Source organism: Dipodomys ordii, unplaced genomic scaffold, assembly GCF_000151885.1.
Source record: "Dipodomys ordii isolate 6190 unplaced genomic scaffold, Dord_2.0 Scaffold83, whole genome shotgun sequence".
Lineage (NCBI taxonomy): Eukaryota > Metazoa > Chordata > Mammalia > Rodentia > Heteromyidae > Dipodomys > Dipodomys ordii.
Genome location: NW_012267299.1, coordinates 583,869 through 603,651, shown reverse-complemented (window position 1 = coordinate 603,651; position 19,783 = coordinate 583,869).

The following is a 19,783-nucleotide window of genomic DNA, read 5'->3' as shown; positions in this document are numbered from 1 at the left end:
CACTTGAGCCACAGCGCCACTTCCGGCTTTTTTCTTTTTGCTTATGTGGTGCTGAGGAATCGAACCCAGGGCCTCAGGCATGCAAGGCAAGCATTCTACCACTGAGCCACCTTCCCAGCCCTCTATAATTATTTCAAAAAAAAAAGAAAAAGATCTTTCAGTTACTGTCTCATTAATAGAAATGCCTGCTAATGACAAGAGCTTTTAGTGGCTGATTTTTTAAAAATAATTAACAAGGACAATTTAGCCTTGCCCTTCCAATAGCAAGAACATTTTATAAGTAATGTTTAAAAGATGGACACTATTCAATTGTATGTTCTATTGATAGGCCCAAATCAGAAAACTCTTTTTTGTTGTTGTTGTTGTTGTTGGTTGTGGGGCTTGAACTCTGGGCGATGCTGTCCCTCAGTTCTTCAGCTCTAGGCTAGCATTCTACTGCTTCAGCCACAGCACTGCTTCTGGTTTTCTAGTAGTTTATTGGAGATAAGAGTCGCACGGACTTTCCTGCCTAGGCTGGCTTTGAACCATGATCCTCAGATCTCAACCTCCTGAGTAGCCTGGATTACAGGCATGAACCACTGGCACCCAGCAAGAAAACTCTTTAGAACATAAAAAAATACTGTCCTTTCATTTGAAATACTTTATTCTTTGAAGGTGAATTTAATTTTGCCAATGGTCACATGTCACTGAAAGTCAGTGATAAATGGGACAGATGACTAAGTTGGGTAAAACTTTTTTTTGGCACAACTAAAATGTCCTGGCAGATTTGTCACCTTATGTGAATTGTAGCTCTTTATAAAAGGGGAGTCCTCGAAATGTCACTAGTAAGGGTAGCATCATTGGTACTGGTCTGTTCCCAAGGAGATGCTCACAGGGTCATTTCATTTCTGACCAAGGTTTTACAAAACTTTCCTTATTTGTAGTCATGTTTTAAAGGTTCTTGAAAATGTACATGGCTTGGTTCAGAAATATTGCTTTAAAGTATCAAGTGTTTTAGGCTGTGTGTGTGTGTGTGTGTATAGGTACTGACTGGTGCTTGAACTCAGGGCATCACACTCCTGCTTGGCTTTTTGGCTCAAGGTTGGTACCACTTCAGCCACACCTCCACTCCTGGGTCTTTGGTGATAGTTAGTTGGGGATAAGAGTTTCATGGGTTTTTCTGTCCAGTGTGGCTTTGAACTGTAATCCTCACATCTCAACCTCCTGAGTAGCTACGATTATAGGCATGTGCCACCATTCCCCAGCAGTATTTAAAGAGTAGCACTTATGAATCATTTTCTAAGCTATGTATTACTTTAACTCGTTTAAAAACTTGAACTAGGGAAAGCGAAATTTATTTTAACTCTAATTATGCTTCTATTTTCTTTAGTCCCTCTAAGAAAGGGTGAGTAGCCAGTACTACTGCTAGGTCAGTAGTTGCAAACTTCTAAGTGCAAGTTGAGCATTTGTGCTTAGTAGGCATCAAGTTATGGCACAATTTTGTACAGATTCTGCCCGTGAGATCTGGCCTGTCTGTACTGCGACGTGAAAGTAATTTAAATCTCTCCTGTAAGAAGTCCATATCATGAGTGACGGGATTTCAGACACATTTCAAGCCCTGATGCCAGTTCTTTTAACTATGGTACTTGTTCTCTTTCTTGAATGTTTTATTATTTTATTCCTCAAATGTTTTATTATTTTATTTCCACTAGGAATTGTGGAGTTCTAAATATTATTAGTGGTTTACCACTTTTGCACACATGTATCCTATTATTTTTGGAGACATAAATGGGAAAAGAGACTGGCCTTTTTTATTCTACTCATTTATCTACCTGCTCACCCAGATGGTCTCCTGTCTGCTTAAAGAGAGACCACACAGGGTCTAAGAAACTTGAGCAGAACTGGATCATGGTATCTGGCAAAGAAAAGAAAAGAAAAATCTCTAGTAACTGGTTTGAAATGTTTATTCAGTTCTTGATTTGCTTGAAAATAGCTTATTTTAAAAAAAACATGTAAAAAGCATTGCTTTGCTCTGTAATACCTTTAAACTGAAAAAAATGTGAACACTTTCATTTTAAAAGTCAATAAAATACATGACAAGTTAATAACAAACTAAGCCTACTTCTTTTGAAGTGCTATAAAAGTGTCAAAACTTGGGCACCTGTTTCCAGATTCTTGGATCTTTGTAAATTATGGACATAAAGTAGCAAAAGGATGGAAGAAAATACAAAGATCACATTTAAATACTTACATTATAACTAAAATAATTAAGGAAAACCAAAGCCTTACATTTAGTCTTCCACTCATTCTCTCATTTATTCATTTTTTCTTGCATTTAGTGAGCATTTACTGTGTGACAAATATAGTGTGAAGTGCTATGGATACAAAGAAAAATATCTGATTGGAAAGAGGAGATAAAATGCTAATTAAAATTATATGATGTGCTCTATAGAAATATAACTAGTTAATACAAGGCCATCCAGGAGAAGCCTAAAAAGCTTTGCAGAGGAAATAGTGTTTAAGATGAACTTTGAATAAGAAACACAAGTTGCATGTGGAAATAGAATATATAAGAATGGCACTGTGAAACAACAGGGTCCTTTCAGCAAGCAGGGAAGTGAATGCTAGAATGCCATCACACTGAGTCAACCAGTCACATAAAACAACAGACAAGCTCTTCTAGTCTGATTAGATTCTTTGGGCAGTTGCTGGGACCACTTTATTGTGAGGAATGGGAATAGGTTGGACAGGGTCTCTCCAGTTGAGCATGTTGTTAACAGTTGAATTGTGTTTAACCCTCAAAACACATTTCTATCATACTCACTTGAAGTAGGAAAGTCCAATGGGATATGCAAGTTTTAGGGGGCGAAGAAAGGAAGAAGGGTAATTTTAGGAAAAGCTCTCAGACATTGACAGCCTCTTTCTGATATCTTATGACTAAGGATGAAAGAGGAGGAAAGAGTAAAGGGCTAGACTATCAGCTTTTAAAGCAAAGAAGGGAAGAGTGAGCTGGGAAGAGGAGAAAATGTTCTGATGACTGGTTGTGGAATTATCCACAGCCACAGCATCAAGCCTTCCCAGACTCTACCAGATCTCATCCCCAACTTGTTCTCCAAGCCCTAGTAGAAATTTCTAACTGCTAGAGACATATCCACTGAAATAAATATAATATAAATAAGTCAGATAAGTGTCTTCCCATAGTTGGCTTCCCCCTTTTCATTGCTTTTTCTTTTTTTAAAATCAGTACTAGTACTGCATGTCCCTATTGGCACAGGCATACTATTTTCAGAACCAGTTCTCATTCCTTCATCATCTTAATTCTCACAACCAGCCATTCATCAAGTCTGGGAGATTCTTCCCCCCCCCCACAAAAACTTGCCTTTTCTGTCTTCTTCTCCACTTAGTGTTCTCATCAGAGATGGGTACCTATTGCTCTGTGCCTGTACCACTATGTACCACAGAAATGCCTTCTGCCCTTCCTCCCCCATTTCTCCTTGTCTCCTTGTCTCCATGTCTCCTTGTTGCCCAATATATATTGCAGATTAACGTCCCCAAACTACAAACTACTTTACCAGGTCTCCATTCTGCTCAAGAATTGAGGTCTTTCTCTATTGGTTATGTGATGAAGTCTTAAGTTGGGTTGAATTTTCTATCATGGTAGACATTACCCCATGTCTTGTATCATGGATGATATTATCCACACCTGTAGCCACTTCTCATCTTCTCTCTGTGGTCTTCATTGCATAAGACCTAGCAGAAAATTTTACTTTCTTGAGCAATACTATGATTCCATGAATATCACTATTACATAGTTAACATGTAAGGAGTACTTTGAGTTTGGTTCTGTGCTAACCAAATTATGTAAATCATCTTATTTAATTCTTATAGATACCCTACAAGGCATGTTGTTGCTTCTTCAGAAACATGTATAGCTATACACAGATGAGCCAGGATTCAAACATTGATGTTCTAATTCCAGAGCCTGTGTGCTATGATTCTTATTTGCCCCCACTGAAGGACTCATCCCCCTACTTTCTAATAATTTATTATGTGTCTCACTGATTTGGCATTCAGTTCTTGTGAAGCACTTGTGTTTATAGTGTCCACTACAAAGCATCAACTATATTTCAAACTACTGAGATATATGACAAAACCTTGTAATTCTTTGCATTTCCACAAGTCCTTTTACTTAATTAGTATCCAACAAATATTTTGTGACTACTAAATACATTGACTGATCTACAAGACAAACAATGTGGATAAAACAATTTGGAGTTGTTCACAAATAAGAGACTGCTATAACCAGACAATTCAGCCTAATGGATCTATATCATCAACTAGAACAGAAATGCTTCTGTTGGGCTGGGAAGGTGGCTCAGTGGTAGAGCGCTTGCCTTGCATGCATGAGGCCCTGGGTTTGATTCCTCAGCACCACATAAGCAAAAAGAAAAAAGTTGGAAGTGGTGCTGTGGCTCAAGTGATAGAGCGTTAGGCTTGAGCTGAAGAGCTGAGAGACAGCACCCAGGCCCAGAGTTCAGGCCCCACGACCGGACCGCCCCCCCCCAAAAAAAAAGAAATGCTTCTGTTCATACTTCCATTTGCATGACTGACATTTGAATTGCTATGCCAGATGACTTTTGCTTTGGTCTGACTAAAACTCATAGAACATAAATGTAGCTATTATCTTTATGTACCTAAAATGAGAGAAGACCGCTAATTATGGTTTCTGGGAACAAGACTTTAAAAAGTCTTTCCATTCAAATTGAGCATACTTCGTACTTTCATTTACTTGCTTGGCTTAAAAGCTGGTTTGTATTACAGAAACAAAAGATAATTGATTTATTAATCAATAATCAAAAACAATTTCATATGTCATCTTGGAACATTACAGTATCTAAATTTTCTCCATACCACATAATGATGTTTAGAATATACTTATTGGTTCTAAAAGATTAAATCACCCAGTGACACTACAGTTATCCTCACTTGAATATCTACATTCTGTAATATTGGCACAATGATGAAGTTGCTAACACATTTCTCAAAATGTATCCCTGTTGTTAAATGATAAGTGATTATATTTATAAACACAGTATTGGTACTATAATAACTCTTAAAAACTTAGAGCACATTATAAAACTGAAATAGAGGATTAGTTATATTTCCACTTGACTTGTTGACTTTCGCATGTATTCTTTTGTTATTGACATGGAGTCAGCTAATAGAAGGGTTAGAATAGCTATTACCTAGGCCTTATTTTTTCCAGTCCATGACCACAGAGTTGCCAAAGTAGATATCAATCTAATTCCTCAAAATTATGTACAGTATGGATAAACTCTGATATTAGTGAAAGCTACAGGAATCTGGAAATAAGATGTCAAATTACATGAGAGTAATGCATTTTGTATATTCACTCCCCAAGACCAAGGTGGCAGCTGAAGTCTAAGACATTACCACATTGACCTAGCATTATCTTTGTGCAACAGAGGATGGGGCTACAATCATTTAGGATTGTTATCTTACCTGTTCAGACTAATTGCAAATACACAGGAACAATATGAATGCATCTTTGGGAAAATCTCCCTACTGAGCTATTGAGAAGGGAATGGGGAGAGCCCATGTATTCAGCATGAACTGTTGATTGGAACGACTGTAGGCTGTATTTTGTGCATCACTATGTGCTCTCTGAAAGTGGCCAGCCAGTCTAAGGGCACAGTCTAAAGATGTACAAGATACTAGGCGAGGCACTAGGGAGAGTACAAAGGAGAGAAGGGGAAGAAAAACCCATTATTTAGCAGCTATCAGGAGCAAGGAACATTTGCCTTGTATCACTTAATGTATTTATCAAACCCAGGAGATAGGTGGTTGCCCTGTCTTTGCATTAGGAAATAGAAGCTTTGGGCCTCATAAGTTGTAAGTATCCGTGCTTAGATTTGAATCTAAATTTTCCATCCCCAGAGTCTGTATTCTTTCACCACAAGGCCTCTCAAAGATGATTGGTTTGAAAGGATGTTAAAGAGACCTAAAGGAACACAACTGGGGGGAACTGGAGATTTTGCCACAACATTGCATAGCTATGACGCTAACTCACCTTAGAGTTTTCATTCCTACTAGAAAAGGTCCCCGTATGCAAAATTAACTATTCTTTGCCACTTTACAACATAAGAATATGCATGTAGCCATTACAACTTTTATTTTTTCAGAGTAGGCACAGAGTTCAATAACCTCCTTAGAGAATTAAGTTACTTGAACAGCTGGGGTTGTGGCGCAAGTGGTTCAGCACCTACCTAGAAAGTTCAAGGCCCTCGGTTCAACAACTCCCTTTCCTTCCCCCCAAAAAGTACTTGAACAAACTAAGCAAGTTAATGATTTGATTGATTAGGTGTTCTGAAGCTTTGTTAGTGTGATCTATTCCCTTTGGCCTTGCAGCCTACAAACTATCAGTTCTGGGTTAGATGCATGAGGTCAACGTAAGTTGGGAGACTGAAATCTAAGGTGAAGGTAAGCAAGTTTTCTAGGTTGTAGGTATGGCTCAAGTACTAGAGTGCCTACCTGGCAAGTGTAAAGCCCTGAGTTTGAATTCCAGTACTGCCCCACCATGTAAAGAATCTTAGACTTGCCATATGAAGTACAACTGTAAGAGTAGTAAGAGGTCTCCTGGACTTTGGTTTTTGGTGTTACTTTCTTTTTTTAGTTGGTCATGAGGCTTGAACTCTGGGCCTGGGTGCTGTCCCTGAGTTCTTCAGCTCAAGGCAAGTGTTCTACCACTTGAGCCACAGTGCCACTTCCTGGTGTGTGTTTTTTGGTCAGTCATGAGGCATGAACTCAGGGCTTGGGCACTGTCCCTGAACTTTTTTTGTACAAGGCTAGCAAGGCTAGCACTCTATGACTTTGAGGCACAGCTCCACTTTTGGTTTTTAGGTGGTTGATTGGAGAGAACAGTCTCATGGACTTTTCCTGCTTGGGCTGGCTTTGAATTGTGATTCTTAGATCTCAGCATTCTAAGTAGCTAGATTACAGGAGTGAAGCACCAGTGCCCAGTTGTCTCATGCAAGTCATGATTACTAAAATCATTAGCAGGGATGAGTGTGCTCAAGATGTGGGCAGACCTTTCCATGGATAAGACGCTGGCCCAGTGAGCGGGAAACTGAGACGCCTAATGAGTTCTGTTCCCTTTATTTCAAAGTCCTCCTGGACTTCAGCTCAGAATTGCCTGCTGGGCTTGATAAAACATGCTGTGCCTCATCCCAGAGATGCTAATTCAGTAGATCCAGAATAGGCCAGACATTTTGTAACTCTAAGGAGTTTCCAAGCGATGCAAGGGTATAGGAATCACACTGGGACTACAGAGAGCCACTGCTCTAGAATGGAAACTAGAGCCTGCGATGCAAGAGAAGTATATTTCTAGTAGTCATCAGTTTCTTCATATTTCCTGGTATTTACCTTTGGTGCAATCCACTCCTTGCTGAGTGTAAGTTGAACCTAGTGATTGCGTCCATTAATAAGATAGCAGCAAACCTGATAGGACATCAAGCTGGGCCAGCTGAGAGACCTTGTCTTCCATCTTGCTAACACTGTCTTGTCCACTTTCTGTCTAGCACTTGGCAGCCAGCTGACATGCTGTAGATGCTCAATGCAGAAGCCTACCTGGGAAGAGGGCTAGAGAAAAAGCCTAGAGAAGAGGGCTCCAGCCAATAGTCCTGGAAGAACTGAAGCCTCGGCCCTCCATCTAGAGGAGCTGCCAACAAACAGGTGAGTAACTGTGGAAGTTGATTCTTCCTAGTCAGGTCTTGACAACCATGTGAGCCAGAGCTAGGTAGAGAGAGGATCTAGCAAAACTGTGCCCAGACTCTTGGCCTATCAAAATTGTGAAATAATGTTTTAAACTGCTGAGTTCCGGGGCAACTTGTTACACAATAATAGGTAACTAATACAAGTGATCTCTTTTCTTTGTTAGGTAGAAACTGGCAGTGGGATGGCAGTGCAGAGACTGAGAGAGACTAGGTCTTAGTATGAAGCATGAGATCTTTTGCACAACAGAGCTAAGCTCACTCCTGTAGAAAATCATCTCAAAAGTCTATTGTCTGCCAGGTTTAAATTATACTCAGAGTACCATCTCAACATGGAACTGTTCATTCAGATATCCCATAATTATCCCAAGTTTTCATTTTAAAACTTAAGAACAGCATATGCAGAATGAGATCCACATTAAATAAACAAAAAAATTCATTTGTTATTCTGTAATGTAACCACATGTTTAAGTATTTATCATATTTTGTGACAAATTTATATCTCTTAGAAGCTACTCCCATGGCCAGATAAGAGCTAAAACACGCTCATCATTACCATAACAGCTTACATTTAAAGTAAATAACCGCAGAAAGAAGGACATCCTAAAATTCTCAGTTATAAATACTGTGGTATATTACTTCGATAAGTTTTATTTTGTAGTACAGAAAGAGACTAAAGGAAAATATGCTTAATGTTTACTATTTCATCAACATAGTTTGAGACAAATCTATTAACACAACTTGGTAATAGAATTCTATCATAAAAAACAGAGTGGCTTATTTTTTTACAATGACTACATGACTTTGGTGGATTAAAATCAGGATGACCTAAATATTCATAGATTAATTTATGTAGAGGAAAAGTTACAAATCATTCACTTAAACATTGGCTTTGTGCCCACATTCTAGCGGCACACTCGGGAGACTTGTAGCTGCACAGCTAATGTCTACACAGAGTGAATTTCTGAACATAATTTATGTAGATGAAGTGTGCAGAATGTTTTTATTTGTTCTACTTCTCACTGTCTCACCTCTGCATGAACTTCCCAAGCCCACATCTACTCCAAATATCCTTACTCCCCTTCTCCACACTTCCCTCCACCGTGTTTGCTTTGGCAACTTTCATGTTCTTACAAACAATTCTCCCAAGGAAATCAATCACTCGTGCACCCACAGAGAAATACTGCACACTCAGTGCGATGACAAAATGAAACATGTTTGAGGCAAACCATGTGTTCCCGCGTGTCCGGGATTATGCTATTTGCTCAAGGAACATGCTCCTAATGTGTTTGGCTTCTGTTACCCCTTGTGATTGCAACTTTCATTGTCTTTTGGAATTTATGATTTCAGAAGCAACTGCCTGGGCTCATTTAATGGGATAATTTTGGAATGTGAAGCCTGGGGGGATTCACTAGGCAACATCATTCTGTTCTTTCCGGGTGAGTCTGGCCCATGGAAGGGCACCAGGTGTTTGAGGAATTGTGTATGGGTGTGTGTGTGCGGGGGGGTGGTGGTGGTGGTGGTGGTGATTTTCTTTTCCATGTGAATCCCAGACAAATGGCTTATCTAAATGACTTAGGTTTGTCCTGATTTTAAAGCTACTCTCCTCATCAGTCACATTATTTAGGAAGAAATACTTTTTGATCATGGAATGAGGCAATGTCATATTCAGAAAGTCACAGTAGGGTGACTACAGTTTATAGTAATTTATTATGTATTTTATAAAGAACTAGAAGACAGGAGTTTGGAGGCTCTAACCCAGAGAAATGGTCAATGTTTAAGAAGATGGGAATTCTAGAATTTAGGAGGAGGAGGAAAAGGATCATAAATGTGAGGCTAGCCTGGACTACAGCCAGTTCTGGAACATCCTGAGGTATATAAGGAGACACTATCTCAAATAAACAAATAACTAGAAGAAGAAGGAAATGCTAACTTACCTTGATTATACACTGTATCCATGTAATCAAATTATCATAGTCTACCTTACATATGTGTGCAATTATTGTTAATGAAAAAGAAAATTACCCTGACTTGAACTCAGGACCTGGAACTCTCACTGGGCTCTCTTGCTCACAGCTGGCAATCTACCACTCAGGCCATACCTCCAGCCTGGTTCTTTTGCTGGTTAAATAAAGATGGAATCTCAGACTTTTCTGCTTGACCTGGCTTGGAAACTTGATCCTTCAGATCTTACCTTCTGAGTAGGTACTATCATAGGAGAGAGCCAGAAGTATACAGCACAAGAGACAAAGTTAACCAAGACTATTCTTTTTGCTTCAATTGGGAGATATTTCTGCCCTTACCTTGTTGTAGCAGGCCAGATCCAGGTCCACTTGCATTTTAATTCATTTCTGTACCTTCTACCCTGAAGCTCTTCAGGAAGTGCCGCTGCACTGGATCTGTCTATGGGCCCCCTGGGAAACTCTGTGTAAATCTAAAGTTTAGATTTTTTTCTTTTTTATCTATTATTTCATTAGTATTAGCATTTTTTGGGGGGGGTCTTGGGGCTTGAACTCTGGGCCTGGGCACTGTCCCTGAGCTCTTCAGCTCAAGGCTAGCGCTCTACCACTTGTATCACCGTGCCACTTCTGGGTTTTGGGGTGGTTTATAGGAGATAAGAGTCTCACAGACTTTCCTGCCAGGGCTGTCTTTGAACCATGATTCTCAGGTCTCAGCCTCCTGAGTAGCTAGGATTACAGGCCTGAGACACCAGCACTAGGCTAGTATTGGATATTTTTTAGAACAAATTTTCCCAGTCTGAGGCCTGATTTATTTGAGAATTAAATATATATAAGAAATCAAAGCTGCCAATCACTGTCATGGAAATAAATGGGATAACTTGGGCTCAGGGAAGCAGAAGGATGGAAAGAGACTCAGTTTAAAAAATGGCAGAGGGAGACAAGAATTAATATGTTGAGAGAATGGATATTTTCTTCAATATGATTATTCTATATTACATAAAAGTATTATGTTATATAATATATTTTACTTGTTACAATTCTGCCCAGTAAGAAAAGTATTGATACATAAAATGTTAGAGTTTAAGAGAATAGCAAACTTAAGAACCCAGATAATTCTATCCTTCACAGACACATTGGGGGCCACTATCTACATAAAAAGGGACTTTTACTATAGTGCCACTATTGGGTAGTGTACAGACCCAATAATTTAAGAACATTCTGCCATAAATTAACCTGGTGAAATAAGCTACATAATATTCTTGAGCCATAATATTCTTGTTCTTGTATGTCAAACAGGCAAACTTAGTATGGATCTTAAAGACACATTGTGAACTTTCTGTAACAAAACAGTGGGAAATGATAGTAAATCAGTGTTAGATGCTAGTTCATCATCATCATTGTCATCATCAACAACAATATCAACCATTGTACTGCGGTTTGAACATTTTCCCCCAAACAAATATTGGAAAGTGTTGGGAGGTGTTTAGGTCCTTGGAGTTCTGCTTTTAGGTGTGGCTTGATGCTGTGATCACAGAAGTAGGTGCTTAATAAAAGCGCAAGTTCCTCTCATTTACTTCTATCCATGGGCTGCCTTTCACCTTGTTACAATGTGGCAACAAGGCCCTCACCAGATGTTGGTTGCCTTGATCTTGGATTTCCTAGCCTCCAGAATTGTGAGAAAATAACATTCTCTATAGATTACCCAACCTTAGGTATTCTGTTACAATCATATAGAACAAACTAAGAAACACTGTCACGGATATAACTTTCTTCATGGGAGCTAAAAAGTACTCATAATATCTTCTGCTACTCATGCTACTAAATAAGGAAGGCAAAGTTAGTCCTCTAAAACATGTTAAGAGAATTAAGGTAATAAAAAAGGAAGACAGATGGAGAAAGTTTACAGAAGAGGTGGGTCTTTTGTAGGACCTTGATCTAGCCTGGAAGGAAAGCTGGAAATTGCTAGCCTACAGGTAGCAGTCCTACAGGTGACTCACACTGAGATAGTAGTACCTCTCCCTCATGGACTCCAGGCCTCCATTCATGCATCAAATCCTAATCATGTATGAAATGTGGAGGATGGGCCTTTGGATGCTAAGTAATTAGTTCATGAGGGTAGGGCCCCATCTTCGGATTACCATCTTTATAAGAAAAGAAAGAGCTTACTTAGAGTGCCCTCTCTCTACATTATGAGGTCACAGCAAGGAGGTGGCTGTTCTCAAGGCAGGAAGTTTCCTCACTAACCAGGGAATCTGTCTGCCCTTTGACCTTAGGTTTCTGACCTCTAGACCTGTGAGTAATAAACATCTGTTGTTTATACCACCTATTCCATGCTATTTTGTTAGCAGCCTGAGCTAAAGATGCCTTTCATATAGAGTTGAGGGGGCCTCAGAAGCCTCAGGCAGCCTGGGAATATGCCACTTTCCAAATAAGTAGTTATCATTGGTTTCCTGGATATCAGGCACTTTAGTGATATCTTTCTCTTAGGAGAAAACTATCCTCTTGCTAGTGTCACTGGCTAAAGGAAGTCTGATCTGGAATATTGAAACCAGTTTCTTCTGATTTCAAAGAATTTAAGTTCCTCAGTTAATGACATTTTTTTTCCTCTCTGGAATCTTTATTTTCCTAGTTCTCTTAGCCAAGAAGTTTCAAAATCATAGAATTACTGGCAGAACTACCTTTGTTTTAAACTCAAGGCCATGGACTGGCAGAATTACCTTTTCTGTTTTAAATTCAGAACCATGGATCTCTTTGAGGAAAAAAAAAATCCTACAAGTTCCCTTCACACTACACAGTGTGAGTTTGATTTTGAATTGGGGGAATTTGTGGACCAACATTACACAGGTGGCCAATGTCATTAAGTCATTAAGACCAGGACACTTCATGACCAACTAAACTAAGCAAATGAAGAACCTTCCAGAGAGAAGAGGAAGGATTTTCCTTCAATCATGGCTCCCCAAGCTGAACAAAAACCTCTGCTCTAGAATAAAAGGAGACATGGGCTCAGAGTTTCAAACTGTTCATTTTACTTTCCATTTCCTTGCATTTTACTTGCCTTTGAAAGCTTCCTGATTTTTTTTCTTTCAGTCACTTAGCTTAGAATCTCTGAATGTGCAAACTTTTTTTTCCCCTGCATTTGAACCAATCCTGTCTCATCTTGCACTTGGGAAGTCTTTTCACAATGGGTAAATGTGCTTTCTTGCTTGCATCCAACTTGCTATTTTCCATGAAGGCTCATTTACACTTCCTGCAGGTGCTTCTGGGCAGTGGTAACCTCTTACCCTCTTCCAGGCCAGCCGTGCCCAACCTCCTTCCCCCCAAGGCAGAGCCACCAACAAACATTGCAGAATTATTAAAAGTTAACAACAGGGGATCCACACTTCGGCAGTCCATTTTCTTAAAGACTATTTTTTTTGTCCAGTTCTTCGGCACTGACATTTAAATTTTTTATGGTCCAGTATGTTTCAGCATGTTTGGAGTTCAAGGTACTGCAAAGCCTCACTGTCCATTGTCAAACTTGATTTGACTTCAGCTTTCGTGGCTTTTCCTAGACAGTGGCCAGTGGCTTTGCAATGATTGAATGAAGTAGTTGTTTAATCCCTGTTGGACCAGACCCAACAACTTGGCTTGGGTAAAATTAAAAGTGAGTTTGGGGAGGAGGAGAAAAAAAAAACTGCTTTTCACGACGGAGGGGTGTGTCACGGGGGTGCTGGGGATGCCGGGATCCTGGGTGGTTCTGATGGAGTCTTGTTGGCGCTTACTGAGTTTTGGCTCTTCTTTCTCAGGACAGAGATGTTTCTTCCTCCCCCGCCCCCACCCCGGCCCCCCTCCTCGCCCCCACGCCCCGCTTTTGCTGGTTTGTGCAGGAAAAGGGCGTGCAATCGTTCCTCTTGTCATTCAGTACAAACGAATACGCGAAGCCTCCCGCGTCTGGCGCGGGGGAGGGTGCGGGGGGACATGTGGTTGTGTTCTAAGCGCCATCTGTACAAAGATGGTCTCGGGAAAACTGTTTCCGCAGGACACAGAAACATCTCCGGAGCGAGTGCTCTCCGGCGCGCAGATTCAATAAGCCCGACCGCACTTGGCTCAGGCTCAAACCTAATACGGCAGCCCATATTGTTGCTGGGGAAGTCTCCAGCCAAACCGACTGCTTGTAAAAATAAATACTCATCAGCAAATATTTTGATTAGTTAAAAATGTTCGAAATGGCGAGGCCCTCGTTCCCCACCTCCCGGCGCGGCTCTGCGCGGCGCGGCGCGGACGCGGAGGCGCGGGTGGCTCCGGGGCGGGGACGGCGGTGCTGCGCCGCGCCGCGCTGCGCTCTGGGTCCCCGCGGGCCCTCGGGTGGCTCGGGCGCCGGACTCCTTCTGCCTCTCGGTGAGGTTCTCAGGGCGACTGGATGCGATCGGTGGCTGCAGGAAGCTTGGCCCTTCCCCGGGGCCGCCGTCCTGGAGCCGCCCGCAACCTCGACGCACTTACTTGCCTTAAGCTCTTTATTAACTCCCCGGGAGGAGCGCGGCGGTGGCTGCGGCTGTGGCCGCGCCTCCTGCGCCCCGGTGGTCTGGCTCCTCGGCGCGGCGCACATGCTAAACAGATTAACATGCCTGGGCTGACCCACGCTTCGCAACCCGCGGATAGGGTTTCTGCATCTCCATGTGGAAATTAACCTAGCTGTACCCGTGGTCAGCTGTGCCTGGCCGCTCCCTCGCAGGCCGGCCGGGCAATCCAAACAAACCCGGGCCGCTGGCTCCCTCCGTGACTCTTGGCCCCAATCCCTCTCTCCCGGCCAAATATTTATTGGAAAAGAGGTTCTCCTCTTTGGCCCAAGGTAGGGCACATTTCTGAGAGCTCTTTATTTGTAAATGGTTTTTGGCAGGACCAGGCATCCCGAGGGGTGGGGGTGGCAGAGAACTCAAGCTCCTTTGCCTGGGCACTTTTGTCCTGTTCATTGAAAATACTCCCTCAGTTTACTAACATGGTTTGCATTGTTCTAGGACAAGCTCTCTTCCCCGCCCCCCCTCCTACCCCATTCACACCCAGAAGCAAAATGAGGGAAGGGATGTTTCTAGATTTTCTTTCCCTGGGAGAGGAACTGAGAAGACAAACTCAGTTACCAGCCCGAGGCCAAGGCCTAATCACAGCTGCATCTGCTTCCCAACCACAGCCTCTTCCAGCAATGCAGGGCTTCTGAGGATTATTAATGGATCTCCAGCTCACTTGTTAAGCATTTTCCTCCTGTATTCTATTATTCATATTATAATCATATTTAGGTCGATCGGCTGGCTGTTCACTAGATATAGACTGAAGGGGTGTGCGTCAGACGGATGGGGGCTGTTCTAGTGACGAGTGGCAGGAAGACCCACGTGGCTCTCCATAGCCCTTTCCATGGCCTTGGTCACGAAATGTTTCCATTGTTTGTGAATCACAACTGGCTATTTGCTGCCATGACTGCTACTCCTAATCCAGCCTTCTTGCTTGCCTTGTCCCTCCTCTCCAAAAGATCCCAGGCCATTTGAGGTTGCCACTGCAGGTCATTCCTCACTGGTGTCTGGCAGCATGGCATTGCTCTGGGGTGTGCCCTTTCTGTTGTTTCTCAAGGCCTGTGGCAGCCATCCATCCTGCCTGCCTTGCCTTCCCAGTCAGCCCTCACTGCAGGGCCCTTTTCTATCTTGGTACCCATGAACTGTGGGACAGACTCACGGGTGGTACTGATCACATTGGGCAATGGCAGTTTCCATGTGACAAGAAGGGCTGGGTAACCTTGTCCCTCACTTGCCAGCCTGTCAGTGACATGTTCTCCCTGTTGATTTGTTTTGCCTTTCCTTCCCAGTTGTGTATTTCTTGGATGGATGGCATATTTCTGAGGCAGAAAAAGTACTGAGTGCAAGCTTCCAGAAAAACAATCAGGAACCAACTGGCAGCACATTTTAGGTGGTTTCAGCCGGACCCTGAGGAGATGAACTAGAATTGGCGTTGATAATACGTAAGCCCACAGCTAAGAACTGCATTGCAACTTAGCTAAAAATAAATGTGCTGACAAAAAGGGAAGTTATGCCCCCCACAATACTCAGTGCCATGAGAAGCCTAGATTCTTCTGCTAAGGCAACATAAACCACTATGTTAGAAAAGGGGGGGGGGAAGGAAGGGAAAGAAAAAGAAAGAAAAAAGAACTTGAGGGTCAAAGTCCAAGGCCACACAAGGCCCAAGCCAGTACAGAGCTGGTGTTCTTTCCCTCCCTGTGGTATGGATAACATCTTAGAATCCCTTCCAGCTCTGGAATTGTGGAGTTTAATCACAGGCATTTCTCTATCACGCTCCCAAGGCAGCTGGAATCTTGATTTCTTGTACTTTTTTTCCTTCATCAGCACCTATACTCGATATTGTCCATATGAATCATGTGGGGGAAGGGACACACAAATTACAGCAACTTTTGTCTTTTGTCGTGAGGGGCTGACAGGGCAATAAACACTCCCAGCCTCCCTCCTCCAAGAATTCCTCATCCTCCCTGTGTGGCTCTAGCCCTGTGGATAATATCATTACAGGACTAAACAAATAAACAGTCGATCTGAATCAACGGAGAGGCATGGGGGACTATACAGCTCCTCTCTGCAGAGATGATACAAGTAAATTTACACTCACAGCTTGGAAGTGCTCCAACCGCTATGAATAGCTGTTCAGTTCTGTCAGGTTGAGGAGGAGCCAGGGCGCTGGGCTGACCCCCAGCTCTGTCTTTGCTTCCATCAATGTGAGCTTTCAGGGTTCTGTTTTCCTTACTATCGTTGACTGGGAACATCAAGGACCAGTCACACTTTTTATGAACCCTGAGCTCAAAGGAGCAGCTTTGTCTACAAAGTTACCATATTAAATCCAATGACATGGATGAAAGGTTAGCACACTTCTGCCAGCCCTGAGCTTCTCCTTCCAGTGTGATTTCCTGTGCTTGGGCTGTCATTGTTGCTGCTGCTGTAACATCACTGCTACCTTGCCCATAGCCATGGTCCACAGGCTATTTCAGGAAGAGAACAGAGTCTGACTGTAGTCAGAGCCATGGCAAATACTTCTAATCCTGACTAATAAAGTGACTGACATGAAATTTTATCTTGTATACATATATTGAAATGCCACCCTGCAGTCCACAAGTAGGTTCAATTACTATGTGCCAAAATGTACTAAAAATAGTATTTTTTCTTTAGGAAGTCAGTTATAATGATAACATGAAGACCACATGCAAGTTTCTTGCTCTATGCTTATAAATGAAACTTTCTTGTGTCTTATCTCTATGCAGATCCTAAGATGCATAGGCCTTTCTTTTCCTTTCCTTCCCTCCTTGCTTCCCTCCTTCCTTCCCTCCCTCACAGTCTCCCTCTCCTCCCTTCCTCCCTTTCTCCCTCCCTCCCTCCCTCCCTTCCTTCCTTCCTTCCTTCCTTCCTTCCTTCCTTCCTTCCTTCCTTCCTTCCTTCCTTCCTTCCTTCCTTCCTTCCTTTCTGTTGTTTTGAGACAGGATCTCTCATTTAGCTCTAGCTGCCCTCAAACACATGCTCCCCACCTCTTAACTTGCTGAGTACTTGGATTACAGGTGTGTGCCATCATGGTTAGCCCTATAAACTTGTTTTCCTAACCTCTTTTAGCCCTATCTGGGCAGAATGACCTTCTGTCCCTGAATGAATGACAGGAGACTGTTGTTTTCTCCTTTTAATAGGCCATCCCCAGAGATGACATTTCCCAGGCTTCTTTGCAGCTTATGTGATCATGGAACCACATTCTGGCCAATAGGATGTAAGTAGAAATTATGTATAAAATTGATGGTCATATTTTTGTGTGGAAGCTGCTCTATTTGACACAAGGATAAATGCTTGCTAGCCAATTTGGGCCATATGGATGGGGGTTACATCATAAGAGCTTGTGACACCTCAACTAGATAAAAGAAACTTTGGTTACTTAGTAATTCTTCCTATTCTGTGTATGTTCTACAGCTCAGATATTTCTTCAGAAAAAAAATCCATCTATTTTATTTCAGCCACTATCATTTTATTTTTGTTAAAGCAACCAACAGCAAGTGTTCTTAGTGTATTTAAATTGTGACCTGATTTATAAAACTTTGTGATGCATACATTTTCAAGCATGCATTTACAGGCTGCATTTCTGTTGTCAATAGCACTGCTATGCTTCTGGTCCCCTAGATAAAATCTCACATTCATCACTATGTCTAATCAATCTTAATGTCTTGGTGACATTTTTTCTTGCAATATCTACCAGATCTGCCTCTCTAGTTCCATTCTACAACCAGTTACCAGCCAGGTTCTGATCAATTTGTGCTCTGGTTACTAGAGTAGAATAGTTTCCAATTGGCTCCCAGCCTTTAGCAAAGCTAGATCCCAGCCTATGTACTAGCAGATAAGTTTTTACCAAACATTAGCTTCTTCTCTTTTTCCTTTGTTCAATTCCATGTAAACCATATGTAATTCCTAATAATTAATATATAGACTTATAAAAGTGGCAAGTTTATAGGGTCAACCTAATATTTAGTCTGATTTGAAGGAATTTTTCACATGCCTTCATCTTTAGTTACAGCTCCAGTGCTTGTGTGTGTGCATTTTGTGCATTGGTGTGCCAGTATTGGAGCTTGAATTCATATTCTCACTTGGTTTTGCACTCAAGGTTGGAATGCTATTACTTGAGTCTTCCCTCTACTTCCTCAACTCTAGTTCTAATAAATCATCCCCTATTTAGAGTGGCTATATATAGTACCCTATTTAGAGGTTGTTTACAGTCTTTCTTATACCTCCTTGAATATCCTTCCTTCCTTTGACAGTATTGGGGTCAAAATCAGGGCCTTGTGCTTGCTAGGCAGGTGCTCTACCACTTGAGTCATGCCCCAGTTCTTTTTATTTATTATTTTTTTCAAATAGGGTCTCTCACTTATGCTCAGGCCATCCTGAGTCATGATTCTTTGATTCATGCTTCTTCCATAGCTAGGATGATAGGTGTGTACCACCATACCTCACTTCTGTTAGTTGATATGCGGTCTCTTGAACTTTTCTGTCTGGAGCTGGCCTCAAACTATAATATTCTTAACCTCTACCTCCTGAGTAGATAGGATTACATGTGTGAGCCACTACCCAGCCTTGAACCTTCTTTTCGTCATGTTTTTTTCTCTTTCCTCTTCCTCTCTACCAATGTCACCCTCTGTTTCTTCCAAGATTCCGTTTGAAACTCTTCCTCATCATCATTTCCTTGTTAAATCATACTTCACAGGAAGCCTAATCCATAATTTGGATTCACAAAGCCTTTTCTAATAATATGAGTATCCTATTCCTAAATAAATAGTAACATCTTCAAGGAGGCTGTTCCTTGAACCTGGCTTTACAAGTGTGCTTAGTGCATCAAGGCCTTGGTTGTTGGGCCTTCAGTCCGAGACTGATTAATATCACCAGTTTTCTTAGGTCTCCAGTTGCAGACATCCTACTGATCCTGCTTCTATCCTACTGATTCTGGGCTCTGGAAGATCCTGGCTAACACAGATGGTTTTAGTGTGACTTCTTGAGGCTTCAGCTTTTTCTAGTGTGACAGATGAAATGATGGTGTCTCTTCCCATGACCAAAAGGTATTAGCTATGATTTTAGAGATGAAAAGAATTTGACCAGAGTTTGCAAATGATTTAGTGATTAGAAAATACATCCTATCAAGCCTACAGAATTAATATTTTAATTTATGTGCTTTTAGTCTGAAGGGAAAAAAGGAATGAGGAATACCTTTATAAAAGCATTCAAATATAAGAAAATTTGTTGACCAGCTGTTCTCAATTTTACCTGAAAAAAAGGGGAAGAAATGAGGAATGAATTTAAGAAGCACCATGGGGAATATAAGGCAGACTTTTCTGACACTATATAGCCATGGTTCTCAAGTTTTAGTGTGCATAAACCCCTTCCCCTGGGGAGTTTGTTTGAAATGCATAGTCTTAGCTTGTACACTTAGCTGTTCTGATTTGGTTATATTGGAATAGAGCTTTAGAATCTACATATGCAAGAAGTCCTCTTCCCTCAAGTTGAATCA